Source organism: Ranitomeya imitator, chromosome 6 (assembly GCF_032444005.1).
Source record: "Ranitomeya imitator isolate aRanImi1 chromosome 6, aRanImi1.pri, whole genome shotgun sequence".
Taxonomy (NCBI): Eukaryota; Metazoa; Chordata; class Amphibia; order Anura; family Dendrobatidae; genus Ranitomeya; species Ranitomeya imitator.
In genome coordinates, this window is record NC_091287.1 from 556,035,167 (window position 1) to 556,051,698 (window position 16,532).

A 16,532-nucleotide genomic window follows, 5' to 3' on the forward strand; every position below is an offset into this window, starting at 1 on the left:
AATAAAGCTAGCTGGATAAAAGAAAAAAATCCCCTGACAGGCAGGAGACGTCCAGAGAAACCCGAAGGCAGGCAGAAGATGTCCTGGAGTCTGCAGGCAGGAGACGTCATGGAGATTGCAGGTAGGAGATGTCCAGAGGAACCCATAGGCAGGAGACATCATAGAGACTGCAGGCAGGCAGAAGCCATCCTGGAGACTGCAGGCAGGCAGAAGACATCCTGGAGACTGTAGGCAGGAGACATCCAGAGGAACCCGAAGGCAGGCAGAAGATGTCCTGGAGTCTGCAGGCAGGAGACATCCTGGAGACTGCAGGAGGGAGACATCCAGAGGAATCCGTAGGCAGGCAGGAGACATCATGGAGACTGCAGGCAGGCAGAAGCCATCCTGGAGACTGTAGGCAGGCAGAAGATGTCCTGGAGACTGCAGGCAGGAGACATCCAGAGAAACCTGAAGGCAGGCAGAAGATGTCCTGGAGTCTGCAGGCTGGAGATGTCCTGGAGACTGCAGGAGGGAGACGTCCAGAGGAACCCATAGGCAGGCAGGAGACATCATGGAGACTGCAGGCAGGCAGAAGACGTCCTGGAGACTGCAGGCAGGAGACATCCAGAGGAACCTGCAGGCAGGCAGAAGATGTCCTGGAGACTGCAGGCAGGTACTGGGCAATACACTATACAAAGAGAAACTTAGAGTCTTATGAACACTGAAACAGTTGTATGTTTTGATAGGCCTTATCCAGGCATAGGCAGATAATCAAATGGCAGCTCACAGAATCATCTGCAAAGCCTGACGTGTAGCACAACAGAGTTTAGCAGACTGGGCTGAGGGAAGCAATGTTGCTGATTCTAACATGTTTAGACAATCCCTTTAATCTCCCTATAAACCATATTCTTCCACTCTGCAAAGTCAAAGCCATAGCAATACAGAAAAAAGTAGTTGCAAAAATTAAATCTCTTATTACAGCCCAAAATAAAGGAGACTTTTACTGCTTGAGTCAAGATAAGCTGATTTCACACTGGCAATAGCAAAGAGAACAGTGGAGACCTTTGATGCAGTGCAGAGTGATGGGGCATGGATATTTTAGGACATTTTTGGATGCCTGGTTATAATGCGAAGTGAAAGTGAGCTACTAGTCATAGCACTGAATGCCCTGGAGAGATTTTATTGGGACCCGACTGTAGAAAGTAAATGCTGCATCCTTCAAAATACATCAGTGTAAAATCATAGGTTGCGTATTATGCCAGAGTTCATATAAAGTGGGAAAACAATGTTACTGCATGGGTCAAGATAAGCAGCGTTCACACAAAAAGTGGCAACGACATGGACAGAAGAGTCATGGAGAATATGACGGCAGGGACATTTTAAGAAGTTTGGTCATATCATAGAAACGAAGGCAGGAGTCGTCTTAGAAGTGAGGAACACGTCATTCAACCCAGTCCGAGACTTCAGATTCCGGAACTGAGAGCGGCAAGACGAGAGAGTGCTGCATTCTCTGCGGGATTTTATTGATTATGGGGCCATTTTGCCCCAATCTAAATGGACCTATAAAGTATATGGTTTCTGGGAAAAGAGACGAGCCAATCCCTGGAAATTTGAATCGTGTAGATTAGCTCAAATTCGACAGGCAGATTTGATTTTGCCGGATTTAAGTGAATCAAATCCCCCAATTTTTTACAGAATATAATTTTTTTTTAAAGAAAATTTGTAGCAAAATTGATTGGTTCGGAATAGATTTGCTTGGCTCCGTTGAGAGACTATTTTACAGGATTTGTTACAAAACTTTCCTTTCGCTGACGTTTTTGTAATTTCTTATGTAATTTAATTCCTACAACAAGTCGGTGTAAACTGGAAAGACAGTCCCCAGTACAGGAGATCAAAAGTACATTTAACTGCTACTGATGAGTGAACGTGCTTATCCAGGTGTTATCTGAGCATGCTCGGGTGCTTTCAGCGTGCTCAAAAAGTATGTTCGAGTCCTCGCGGGTGCATGTCAAATGGCTAATTGACAGCTGCAACACATACATGGAGTGCCTGTTTGTTAGATAATCCCTGCATGTGTCGAACAGCCATGAGACATGCAGCCTCGGGGACTCAGAACATATTTTTTGAGCATGCCGAAGACACTCGTTTCGCACTAGAGCATGCTCATATAACACCTTATCCCACCACGTTCACTCATCACTTAACTAAACCTACGTAAAGAGGTAAAAACAGAAAACTCAGGGGAGCAATGGGAATGAAATTACATAAAAACGCCCCTTTTCATATGGTGACATCTCTTCAAGTAGATATAGTGATATATTCTACGAATTTCGATCTGCTATACAAGGGACTGTCTTTCCAGGTTGCACTGACATGTTTCAATCTAGAATTCAATCATTAAATCAAATTTTTTTTTTGTTTCAAAATCTGTCTACCTCCAGAGAAGAAGCTTGGTAGACAATAACCATGATGGTTTGTTGCCCCCTCATGTAGAAGAGACGGATGGCGCAGAGTAACACATGCGAACCCCAAATTATGGGGTATCTGATGTTCCCATGACTTTTCCCAAAAAGTAATGCCCCCTAAACAATGCGAATTTACAAAAACTAAACTAGTCTGGCTAGCTTATCAGATCTGCATAGGAGCTGCGTACCTTAAACGGTTGGAGATTTTTAATGAAGACTTTTAGGCAAAGTTGCCTCAATAGTTCACTAAGATGTCGTAGATAAAATGAAAGAGGATGAAGTCAACATTGTTGCATTTTATTTCCCACTCCGTGGAGCGTGCAGCACCCCGATCTGCCGAGGATTCCGCCGGGTGATGTGTGCATCTTGGTTACGTCGCGGGAGGCTTTCAATGTTTGTGGCATTATTAGGAGTCAGGTTTGCTGAACTGGGTTTAAAAGCTCAATTTACTCCAGAAAACTCTGCTCAGCTCTAAACTCCTTCCCAATCTCAGCAGAGTGACCTATAAGTCTCGCTCTTCACAGTGCTGCGGGAGGCTTCCGCCAGTAATAGCAGAAATCACAGGCTGCGGTTCGGAGCGCGCGTCGTGGTCCCGGCTATTAGAGCGGAGAATATGCAGCGACTCGTGACCTTTCCGTAAGATAAAATAAATTCTTCTGAATCCGTCTTGCTATGAAAAATAACAAGGTTATTCCTTTACATTTAACTGTAATTCCTGCAGGTTGTTAAAAATTTATAGGGTTTCTTGGGAGTACAATGGCTTTCTTAAAGGGGCGCGAGACACAAAGATTCCATTTTGGAATGAAGGCAAAAGAGCAAAGAAATGATCAACGTAAAGAAACATGAGTTTGGTTAAAAGTGAGCTGATTGCTGAGAGTTAATGCTGGGGTAGAGGCAGAGAGAGCTGCCTAGTAGGGATGCGTAGATCCGTGGAAGTTCAGGTTTTAGTGCCAGAACTGTACCCGATATTGAACCTCGCTGAAAACAATGATGACCCGAACTTTGAAGCAGCAAAGTCTCTCTTCTCCCGGAACTCTGAACATGGAGACGGAATTCCGGGAGAAGTTCGTGTTCAGAGTTTAGCACCGGACAGTTATTGTCTGGTACGAACCCCAAACTTTTAAGTATGGGTTCGCTCATCTCTACTGCCTAGTTAGCAGACTGGACACAGATTTTTTTTCACATACGAGTGTCATTAGTGATTTCGGTCAGAGTTTCATCTAAGTTTCATCCAAGTTTGGTCATACATAACAAAAAAAAAAGTTTCTGTATTCTTTTTCTATCTCGCAGTCTGTGGAAATCACCTGCACTCGAATGGCATCCAAGTGCAGTCCGATTTTTTTTTTTTTGTTCCAAGCACGCATCGACCTGCATTGCTGATTTTGATCTGACACTTGAATTAAAAACCGACTTGATTTTGCAATTTGAATCGTCCCATTAACTAGTAAAGGTACCAGTGGTAGCCGTGAAAAACAAGGATAGCCCTCGCCGGTACTCAAAAAACGGATGTGTGAATGAGGCCTTGCACAAGGAGAAACTGGCAATGTAGTGTTTATTGTGCGGTAAAAGTGACCCGGAAACATAATTATCCAGGTCAGTTTCATAATTGCGGTAACAAACTTATTTTTTTCATTATTTAAAGTAGTTTAAAAAATATCTGAACTTTGAAAAAATAAAAAAATGTAGATCTGTTTCCAAGAGCCATGACTTTTTTTAAAAAAATTTTTCTTGTTTTATTTTACGAGTTGAGCTGTTGTATTTATTGGCACCACACTCGGATGCTTTCAATGTTTTGGTCACTTTGTTTTGCATTTTTGGCCAAAAAACTGCAATTCTGTTTTTTCTTTTTTTCTTTATGACGCTTAGCTATTGAGTGAAATAATTCTGTATTCTGAAAGATCAGACTTTTACGAACAAGCCAGTGCTCAATATGTTTCTTTGTTTTCATAGTCTAAACTTTAAAAAAAAAATTTTAAAAAATTATTTTAAAACTTTTCAAAAACTTAACACTTTAGGCCGGCTTCACACTTGCGAGTTTTACGGACGTAAGAGCGCAGAAACTACGTCCGTAAAACTCGCAAAAAATACGGCACAATTATTCTCTATGCCCCTGCTCCTATCTGCCGTATTTTACTGATCAGTATTATACGGCTTTCTACGGCCGTACAAAATCGCAGCATGCTGCGTTTGTCACCGTACTGCGCAAGAAATACGCCAATGAAAGTCTATGGAAGCGTGAAAAATACGGATTTCACACGGACAAGCAGTGTGACTTGCGAGAAATACGCAGCGCTGATAGAGAGAAAAGCCGGCAATTCAGTGCGGTGTACAGTAAAATCACACTGACAGCTTACAGTAGAATAGGTAGAATAAATATGTACACATAGAATAGGTATATATATATATATATATATATATATATATATATATATATATATATATGTCAGTGAGACACATATATGTATATATATTAATATTTATTCCAGCGCTAGACAGCTTGAAAGCCGGTAATTCAATTACCGGCTTTTTCTTTCTCCTTCCTAAAACCCGACATGATTTGAGACCTGGTTACATACAGTAAACCATGTCTTCTCTCCATTTTTTTTGCAGATTCCACACTACTAATGTCAGTAGTGTGTATCTGCAAAATTTGGCCGTTCTAGCTCTTAAAATAAAGGGTTAAATGGCGGAAAAAATTGGCGTGGGCTCCAGCGCAATTTTCTCCGCCAGAGTAGTAAAGCCAGTGACTGAGGGCAGATATTAATAGCCTGGAGAGGGTCCATGGTTATTGCCCCCCCCTGGCTACAAATATCTGCCCCCAGCCACCCCAGAAAAGGCACATCTGGAAGATGCGCCTATTCTGGCACTTGGCCACTCTCTTCCCATTCCCGTGTAGCGGTGGGATATGGGGTAATGAAGGGTTAATGTCACCTTGCTATTGTAAGGTGACATTAAGCCTAATTAATAATGGAGAGGCGTCAATTATGACACCTATCCATTATTAATCCAATTGAATGAAAGGGTTAAATAAAACACAAACACATTATTTAAAATTATTTTAATGAAATAAAAACAATGGTTGTTGGAGTATTTTATTCTACGCCCAATCCAATCACTGAAGACCCTCGTTCTGTGAAAGAAAAAACATAATAAACCAACAATATACTTACCCTCCGCAGATCTGTAACGTCCAACGATGTAAATCCTTCTGAAGGGGTTAAAACATTTTGCAGCAAGGAGCTTTGCTAATGCAGGCTGCTCCTCGCTGCAAAACCCCGGGGAATGAGTCTAAATATAGATCAATGAGCTATATTTAGCTTCATTTGCGGTGAGGCGCCCTCTGCTGGATGTTCATAGATCGTGGGAAATTTCCTAGAAAGCTCCCTGGCTTTCTAGGCAAGTTCCCACGATCTATAAACAGCCAGCAGAGGGCGCCTCACCGCAAATGAAGCTAAATATAGGTCATTGATCTATATTTAGACTCATTCCCCGGGGTTTTGCAGCGAGGAGCAGCCTGCATTAGCAAAGCTCCTTGCTGCAAAATGTTTTAACCCCTTCAGAAGGATTTACATCGTTGGACGTTACAGATCTGCGGAGGGTAAGTATATTGTTGGTTTATTATGTTTTTTCTTTCACAGAACGAGGGTCTTCAGTGATTGGATTGGGCGTAGAATAAAATACTCCAACAACCATTGTTTTTATTTCATTAAAATAATTTTAAATAATGTGTTTGTGTTTTATTTAACCCTTTCATTCAATTGGATTAATAATGGATAGGTGTCATAATTGACACCTCTCCATTATTAATTAGGCTTAATGTCACCTTACAATAGCAAGGTGGCATTAACCCTTCATTACCCCATATCCCACCGCTACACGGGAATGGGAAGAGAGTGGCCAAGTGCCAGAATAGGCGCATCTTCCAGATGTGCCTTTTCTGGGGTGGCTGGGGGCAGGTGTTTTTAGCCAGGGGGGGGCCAATAACCGTGGACCCTCTCCAGGCTATTAATATCTGCCCTCAGTCACTGGCTTTACTACTCTGGCGGAGAAAATTGCGCGGGAGCCCACGCCGATTTTTTCCGCCATTTAACCCTTTATTTTAAGAGCTAGAACGGCCAAATTTTGCACATACACACTACTGACATTAGTAGTGTGGAATCTGCAAAAAAAATGGAGAGAAGACATGGTTTACTGTATGTAACCAGGTCTCAAATCATGTCGGGTTTTAGGAAGGAGAAAGAAAAAGCCGGTAATTGAATTACCGGCTTTCAAGCTGTATAGCGCTGGAATAAATATTAATATATAGATTCAAGATTCAAGATTCAAAGAAGCTTTATTGGCAGGACCAAATACACATCAGTTTTGCCAAAGCAAGTGTATAGAGGCAATAGGGATAGGGACTGAGGGGATGTTGGGTAGGAGCTGTGGGGGGAGGTGGATGGGGCAGATCCAGGGTGGGGGCTATAGTCCATGGCATAGGGGAGATGGATGGGGCAGATCCAGGGTGGGGGCTATAGTCCATGGCATCATAGTTCTCTTTCTCGTAGTCTATGACATTCGCTCACATACCGCGCTGCTATCTCCACTGCTCTCTCTTCTTCTCCCAGCAAGATATAGGTTTTCTCTTCCTCCTTCTTGGTGATGAAGTCTGGGAAGAGATGTGAGAGTCTCCTGAAGTGAGTCTCCCTCACTGCTGAGTATTTGGAGCAGTGTAGCAGGAAGTGGGTTTCGTCCTCTATGGCCTCCTGATCACAGTGTTGGCACAGTCTTTCCTCCCTGGGCTTGTAGCTCTGCCTGTGTCGGCCACATTCGATGGCCAGACTGTGGGCACTGAGTCTATATCGGCTCAGAATCTGGCGGTCTCTGGGGTCCGGGAGTTTCTCCAGATATGGGGCCAGTCTGTAGTCTCTCTGTAGGCTCCGGTACATGGTCAGTTTCTGTGAGCTGATGATATCATTCTTCCAGTCACTGACATACCTCTCCTGGCCATATATACATATATGTGTCTAATGACATATATATATATAATAATAATAATAATAATCTTTATTTTTATATAGCGCTAACATATTCCGCAGCGCTTTACAGTTTTGCACACATTATCATCACTGTCCCCGATGGGGCTCACAATCTAGAATTCCTATCAGTATGTCTTTGGAATGTGGGAGGAAACCGGAGTGCCCGGAGGAAACCCACGCAAACACGGAGAGAACATACAAACTCTTTGCAGATGTTGTCCTGGGTGGGATTAGAACCCAGGACCCCAGCGCTGCAAGGCTGCTGTGCTAACCACTGCGCCACCGTGCTGCCCATATATATATATATATATATATATATATATATATATATATATATATATATATATATATATATATATATATATATATATATATATATATATATATATATATATATATATATATATATATATATATATATATATATATATATATATATATATATATATATATTTTTTTTTTTTTTTTTTTTCTTTTTGGGACACATGGATCATTTCTATAGCTTTATGTTGGTTTTGCAAGCCTGCGAGAAAACCACGCAGTACGGCTGCCATACGGATTACATACGGAGGATGCCATGCGCAAAAAACGCTGACACACCCTGCCTACGGAGGAGCTACGGACCACTATTTTCGGGACATTTCAGCGTATTACGGCCGTAATATACGGACCGTATTTTCATACGCTGAGTGTGAAGCCGGCCTTAAAGGGGTTGTCCATTACTTTAAAATATATTCTTAAAGGGCCTAAGGTAAAGGGAAGATAAAATAAAAACAAATCTCTACTTACCTACCATATGAATTTAGGTCCTCCATGCTCCGCACTGGGTCCGCGGCCGGTGGCTGCTAATCAGCTGCAGCCTTCACATTACATCTCAGCTGGAAAAATGATCGTTTCTTCCTGCTCAGATGAAATGGGAAGCTGATTGACTGCAGCGGTCATGTGATGCCAGGAGCCCGGTGGGGAAGACATAGGAAGCTGATCTGCAGGGGCAATGGCATCCAACACCAGTAAACGTTTTCTTGGTGAAATCCATGCATCATTGATAATAATAATAATTGGGGAGCAGCTTGTTACAGAGCTGTACTGCAGGGGAGGCCCAGGAGAGGCTGCAGATTACCATGACCCCATGTGTTCAATACTATCAGCAGAAATTACTGAATACTGAGCTCCTTCTAGTGATAACTGTACAAATCCATATGCAGTAACGTCACCATAATGGTGGCTAAATAAATCAATAAATCCATTAGCAGACAGGTCCTTACAGTGGTGACTGTGTAATGTGTAAATGTAGATGTATCTGTATAGTGAGCCCCCTAGTGATGGCTGTATATAAATCTGTATGCAGTGGGCTCCCCCTAGTGGTGACTGTATAAATCTGCATGTAGTGAGCCCCCTAGTGGTGGCTGTATAAATCTGTATGTAGTGAGCTCCCCCTAGTGGTGGCTGTATATAAATCTGTATGTAGTGAACTCTTTTATTATAAAAATACAAAACTTACAATAAATAAATAGCAAAAATCAAAACCCCAGCAAAAGCAACTGTCCAAGTCCAACATTACCCCCCCCCAGTCCAAAGCAAAGTCCGAGTCCAGCATAACAGCCCCCAGTCAAAGCAACCCCGCAAAAGAAAACAAACTGCCTTCTTCTTTCTCAGAGAGGCTTCCTCCATCTTTCTTTCTTGTTGTTTTCTGTCCTTTACTCGTCTTTTCATTTTATGATTCTCCAGATCTCCTCCTCCCCAGGTTACATCACCCAAGGAGAGAAGAAACATTTTATTAATACACGCGCACATACACACTTCATACCAAACCTGAGAAAGAAAACTCTGCTCCATCGCCCAAAAGGAAACACTATAGCCACCTGGCTTAAACACATCTATCTAAAACAGACAAAAATATTTTTTTTTTTTTTTTTTTAATTTTATAATTTTTTTATTTCATTTTTTTTTCCTTTTTACACAGCAAATACAACCATAAACAACCTACCACCAAACCCCTCCCTCCCACCACAAAAAAACACCCACACAATACAAAAATAACCTCACCGAGGAACTCATAACCTCTTGCTTACAAGACAGGTGCATTAACCCTGAAAGCCACAGGATCATCACCTTACAATATAATATAATGCTAGATAAGGCTACTTTCACACTAGCGTTTTTTGTAAATCCGTCACAATGCGTCGTTTTGCAGAAAAAAACGCATCCTGCAAAAGTGCTTGCAGGATGCGTTTTTTCCCCATAGACTTCTATTGGCGACGCATTTGCGACGGATTTGCACACTTCGCATCCATCTTGCGACGAATGCGTCGTGCTTTGGCGGACCGTCGGGAAAAGAAAACCCTACATGTAACGTTTTTTTCTCCCGACGGACCGCTTTTTCCGACCGCGCATGCGCGGCCGGAACTCCGCCCTCACCTCCCCGCACCTTACAATGGGGCAGCGGATGCGCCGGAAAAATGCATCCGCTGCACCCATTGTGCAAAGCGTTAAACGCTAGCGTCGGAATCTCTCCCCGACGCATTGCGACGGGGAGATTCCGACGCTAGTGTGAAAAAAGTCTTACTCTATATACAACACTTACCCAGAGCCAGGATTGGTGCCTGTAAGCCCTATATCAGTAATTCACTTCTGCAAAACAAAAATCTGATCGTGAAAAGCCCCAGCCCACCACCGGGAAACCGGAGATGACAGGCTTCTACCCTAGCAATCCTTACTCTACCAGCCGTCCCTACCTGTCTAGACATCTGCCCCTATTTTTTCTACCTACCTTTCCCTGTCTCTCCCTGCCTGACCCTACTACCCTACCTAACTCACCGCGTGCCTACCTAACTGTCCCTGGGCTGTCCCTGTCCTGTCCCTAACTATCTACCTGTCCCTACTGAGGCTATCTACCTGTCCCTATCACTTACCTGCTTATCTAAGCCCTAGGTACATTAAATGAGAACCCTCTCCAGAGAAGAGAGGCCCTCGCTGCACCTAGCCTGTCATACTCCAGAGAGCGCACCTTCACCAGGCCACCCAGAATGTTCCTAACAACCTCGTCCCGGGGGAGGATTTTCTGCTGAGTTGACACTAAGCACCGTGCGTTCCACGTGTAAAACCTGACGACTAAACTGACTAGAAATAAAGTGCCCCGATCTCGGCCACCCAGGGATCCGAATGCCCCATACGCCCACTCCGCATAGGAAAGGTGTGCCAGCCGAGGCCAGCCTATGGAAGCACCCACCCTGTTGTAGACCCCTGTATTAAAAGGACACTGAAGGAGGAAGTGCTCCATGCTTTCCAGCGTGTCGCAACACCCCTCACGGGGACAACACCGATCATCGGAGTTCCTACACTTCAGGTTGTCCCTTACGTACAGTTTCCCATGGAAGCAGCGCCAAGCCAAGTCCCAAAACTTCAAGGGGACCCGTGTAGAATTCAATAACCTCAGCCCACCCTCCAGATCCCGACTTGGGCAATCTTTGAGCACCAGAGGCTTCTGGAAATGGGTCAACAGGACCCTCCTGTCAAGGAATTTCCTCGACATGGTCCTGATCTCCCACATTCCCAGACCCCACCGGCGGATCACCTTCAGAACCGGGGTAGCGTAAAGGGGATCTATCGTGAACACGTATAACAGCAGGCTCAATGGACAGCCCTGGCGGACCCCAGACCCAACCTCAAAAGGGCAGCCAGACCAACCATTCACGAGCGGGAAAGTCTCTGCCCCTGTGTACAAGATCTTTAGCCAATTTACAAACCCCCCAGGCAGACCGTACCTCAGAAGGACGGACCAGAGGTACTCATGGTTAACCCGATCAATAGCCTTCGCCTGGTCTAAGGACAGCAAGTACCCCTTCCAGTGACATGCCCTGCCCTGCTCCACTGCCTCTCGGACACCGAGCACAGCACTAAACGTACTGCAGCCTGGAACAGAGCAGTGCTGGGCCCCCGAAAAGAGCCAGGGTGCAAACTTCACCAGCCGTTTGAACAGCACCTTTGCCAGAACCTTCCAGTCCGTATTGAGAAGCGCTATGGGACGCCAATTCTCAATACGGGACGGGTCCTTACCCTTTGACAGGATAATCAGGGCAGACTGCCTCATCGACTGGGAAAGAGCGCCCGAGGATAGACACTCGTTAAACACCTCAGTCAAGAGAAGGACTAAGGAGTCCCTAAAGGTCTTATAAAACTCGGATGTTAAGCCATCCGGACCTGGCGATTTCTTAGGCCGAAGCCCATCAATGGCCAGTCGCACTTCCTCTTCCCTGATTGGTTCTGTCAAAACGTGAAGCGATGGGTCATCCCCTGGCTCAGGGACGGCCTCGGCCAGGAAAGCCGATATCACATTCCGATCCAGATCCCTCTTCCCCAAGAGGTGTGAGTAGAAAGATCTGATCACCTCCAGGATCCCTGATTTGGATCTTTTCAGGGAACCCGTATCGTCGACCAAACCTGTCACCACCTTACAACTCACTGACATCTTACAGTTTCTGTAGGGGTCAGGCGAGCGGTACCTCCCGAAATCCCTCTCAAAAACCAAAGATGTGTGCCTATCGTACTGACACCTCTTGAGTAAAGACTTCACTCTGGAGATCTCCTCACGGTCACCTCCAGCCGAGACGAGATGTTCGAGTTTCCTCCTCAGTTCCTGACACAGGCGGTACCTGCTCAGGCTCCTGAGGCTCGAGAGCTGGAGGAAGAAACTCGCAACCCGATCCTTGAACATCTCCCACCACTCTGACTTATCGCTACAGAGATCCAAAAGCGGTACCTGGCTCTGAAGAAAGTCCTCAAAGGATTGTCTTATCTCTGCTTCTTCCAAGAGGGACGAATTCAGCTTCCATAGTCCCCTTCCCATCCGAGGGGTTTCTGAAACATTCAGAGAAAAAGAAATCAGACAGTGATCGGAGAACTCCACCTCAACAACGGACAATGCTGAAGAGATGGCTTCCTCCTTTAAAAAAAACCTGTCTATCCTAGACCTACAATTACCTCTATGAAAGGTGAAACCACAGTGACCTGGGGTGTGCCGGATGTGGGCATCCACCAGGCTAGCGTCACTAGCTATGCTATTAAGAGTACTACTATCATAAGCCAGCCGGTCAATGGAGCCTCCCCTATCACGAAGCCTTGTGACAGTGTTAAAATCACCTCCAAAGACCACCTGCCGACTCGTAAAAAGATAGGGCTTAATCTTCAGGAAGAGACATTTACGGTCCCACTTTGACTGCGGACCATAGATGTTAATGAGCCGAAGCTCCTGTGCCCTCATGAAGACGTCTAAGACCAGGCACCTCCCCATTTCTACCTCGATAACTCTCCGGCATTCAACCGATGCAGTCTTAAAAAGGACTGCCACCCCGCTACACGGCTCGGCCGCAAGAGACCAGTACGAAGACCCGCACCTCCACTCGCTCTTCGCCTTGCGTATGGCCCCCATATCCGTAAGCCTGGTCTCCTGCAAAAACAAAATTTCAGCCTCAAATCGGGTGAGAAAATCAAAGGCCGCAAATCTAGCCGCATCAGACTTTATAATAGCGACATTAATGGTCGCTAGAGTCAACGGGGTGGGTGCCGCCATCATGAATGATCGAGTTAGATGGCCTTTTTCTTCACCCCACCCTTTTTCTTAGCCCGCTCATCTCCGGACGATTAAGCCCCCCTCTTCTTTTCAGAGAGACAGAGGTATCCATCCCTCCCACCTCTTTCTCATCTCCGGACCCAGGGTCGTCCCCACCTCCCGAGGAAGAGACACCCCCCGGAGAAGGGACTCCCCCGTCACCCAAAGGCCCTCCTGATGTTACCACCGGAACCTCATCCCCGACTCCCGTCTCAGCAGGATCATCAAGGGCTTGGAACCGGTTGGAGAGGGAGATCAGAGGGGAGTTGGTGGGACCTTCCTTAGGCACCTTGGTCAGGGAAGAAGATTTTCCACCTTTTTTCTTCTTTTTTTACTTTTGGCACTCTTGGTACCCTTGTCACCCATTTCTTTTGGCTGTTCCCCTCCATCCTCATCAAAACTTTCATATTGAGAGGCATCTGAGAGATCAGCCACTTCCTCATTCTCCATCCGTCTGATCTCCTCATTCACCGCTTCCTCCTCCGGGGCCTCAGTGACATGGGCCGTCGCCTCGGAGGAGGGGGCAGCCATTACCCCAGTTTCCCGAGGCTCCTCCTGCCCCCTGACCTCCTGACGCCTTGCCTGCCTCCGCTGGTAAGAGGGGCCCCTAGCCCTGCCATTCCTCATCGGCCCCTCAGCTCCTCCCCCGCTACTACCTCCAACCTCTGCAGAAGTTGCACCGCCAGGAACTTCCTCACGGCTCCCCTCCGCCCGGCTGGCCATGGCATTAGAGAAGGAACGAGGGCAGCGGCTGAACGGGTGACCTAGATCACCACACAGGTGACATCGAATGACACCACAGGATGCGGCGAGGTGACCTACCTCGCCACACAAGGCACATTTCTGCACCTTGCAGCCCGCGCTGAAGTGGCGATGATCACCGCACCTGTGGCATACCTTCGGCTGCCCCTGGTAGAAGACCAGAATCCGATCCCTTCCCAGAAAAGCCGAGGAAGGGATGTGGGTGACAGTGCCCCCTGAACGCTTCAACTTTACCATGAAGGTCCAGCCTCCTGACCAGATACCAAAATCGTCCCGGATCTTCTTCGGGACCTCCACAACCTCGCCGTACCGACTCAACCAGGTCATTATGTCAACGCCAGAAAGAGACTCATTACATGTTAAAACGGTCACTTTCTTCGGCCCACTTTGGCGAGAAATTGCTTCCACGGCGAAACCTCGCCAGCCGGGCTCCTCTTTTACCAGCTCATAATTCGACCAAAAGAGCTCCAAGCCCTCCGGCCGAACAAAGCTGATATCAAAGGTGGAGGTCCCAAAAGGATGTATCAGAGCAAAGATGTCAATAGCCCTGAAGTCCATCTTCATGAGGAGCTTCACCACATTTGTCCTGGATGGACACGCTTCATCGCCCCTCCAGCGAAGATGAACCACATTTCTCCTGGAGACCCCCTGCCCGGCTGTCGGGAGGTACCACACGGTCTCCCCCCCTTTTCTCTTGGAAGGCAGCTAGACCAAACTTATCTAGCCAGTAGGACAACGCCACCTCTCTTCCCTCTACATTGATCGTCCGCTCCCCTTTTTTGAGGGCCTCCAGGAAACGGCGGCGAAAAGCTTCATTCCCTGGGTCCGGAGATGAGGAAGACCCCTGTGGAACCCCAGCGGCAGCAGCCGCATAACTAATGACGGCTGCAGGTGAGGGGGACGATGGACCAGCCCCTATATTCCCTGAACCCTCAACCTCACAGTCAACCATCTCCACCTCACTTACCTCAGCCTCACCATTTTCATTAGAAGTCCCCATGCTGGCACCATTCGCACCAACCATACCTCCAGCAGAAACTGCCCTTCCAACACCTGACCCTTCACTATTATCACACACACTATTCACACCACTTGCACCACTTCCATTCTTATTTACATTTTTGCTTGCATTTTTTTTTCTGCTTTCTGCTGGGGTTGTTGCTCTTTGCAGTGCAGCTGCCCCTTTAAGATCGATACTGCAGGGTTTAATTACCACACCCTGCTTTTCAGCAGAGCATGTGCTGGCAGCTGCAGACTGTTGCTCCAGCCTCTCCTGCAGACCATCTCCACGCTCCTGTGTGCACTTCACCGCCGGGTCCCCCACAGATACAGGGGACACACATGCAGAGGACCCCGGCGGTGCGACTTTCTCCGGCGAGGATGCCGTCCGGACCGGCATTACCGCAGCCATTACAGCTGCACTCGAGATGATACACACCGATGATGCGGCCCCGGCTGACAGCGCACCGCCAACACTGCGGGGAGCGGTGACCACTGGCACGGTACCCACAGCCCCTACCCCCCGAGCGTCAGCGGGTGCAGCAGGAGCCAGGCCGTCCCCCGTTTCCACAGAGGATCGGGCCTGGACACCTCCACAGGTTTTATTACTGCCCGCCACAGGGCCACACTCCAGACCATGCACACTGTCCGGCTCTGCAGCCGCATGCCCACTCTCGCCCCCTCTGCTACCGCCAGCAGAGACGGCGACCTGCGCCATATGACTTGTACTCTCCCCGCTCCCTCGCACCGGACCCACTGCAGGTCCCGGGCCGGGGTGGGTAGCGGGCTCCACACAGCGGGATCAGGGGGTCCCAGGAAGGGGGACAAACACCAACCTCTACTCCGATGTTTTCTTCCTTTTTTTTCTTTTCTTTTTCCCCCTCCCGGTTGCCTCGTCCCCGCAGACCTCATCCCCAAACTTCAGGTGGGCATAATTTACTGGGGACTCTAGCTGACGGATCTGCTGCAAGACGACGCAACCCCCACTGCTGCTGTTATCGCTGCTGCTATCATCCGCATCACCCCCATCATCCTCTGAAATACTATGGTCTGATGGGAGTGGGACCTGCACTGGATCTATCCCGCTGTGTGTGGCCTGGAGATCACTTACCAAGCTCCCAGGTGGGTACGGTGCCTCCTCCATCTCCTCATGGTCCACCTCCTCCACCTGGGTCGGAGGCCGAGACCCCTCTGGCTCCTTTGCAGCAGCCATGTTGTGGAATCGGTCGTCATTCTCCAGCTTTTCCTGGAAGGGCCCGCTGTTATTTAATATCGCCGCTCTCCGGGCTTCCATGCCCTCAATGCAGATCCCCAGGCTGGATATCCTGGCTGTTAGGGCAGACTTCTCTGTGCAGGAGGCTCTGCTTGCAGCTTGCCTCACCTCCTTCATCTCCTCCCGGAGTCTCCTGAGGGTCTTCCCAGTCTCCTCATGCTCGCTGAGGTACGCATGGACGCGGGAGGCATAGCTGTCAACCGGCTCCCGTGTGGCCCTAGTGCCCCAATCCTTCGGCACCGGCGCCGCTGCACCTCTGCGAGTACTCCGCTCACCTCCGGGAGAAGACACCGCAGTGGCCCTCGCCTCAGCCTTAGGGGCTTTGCAGCCCTCCTGGGTCTTCCTGAGCTCCACCATGTTCTGGGCCTTGCCGGATCTGGTGACCCTCTTTGCCGGTAGCAATGAGCTCCCATCCCTCGCTGGCCTAG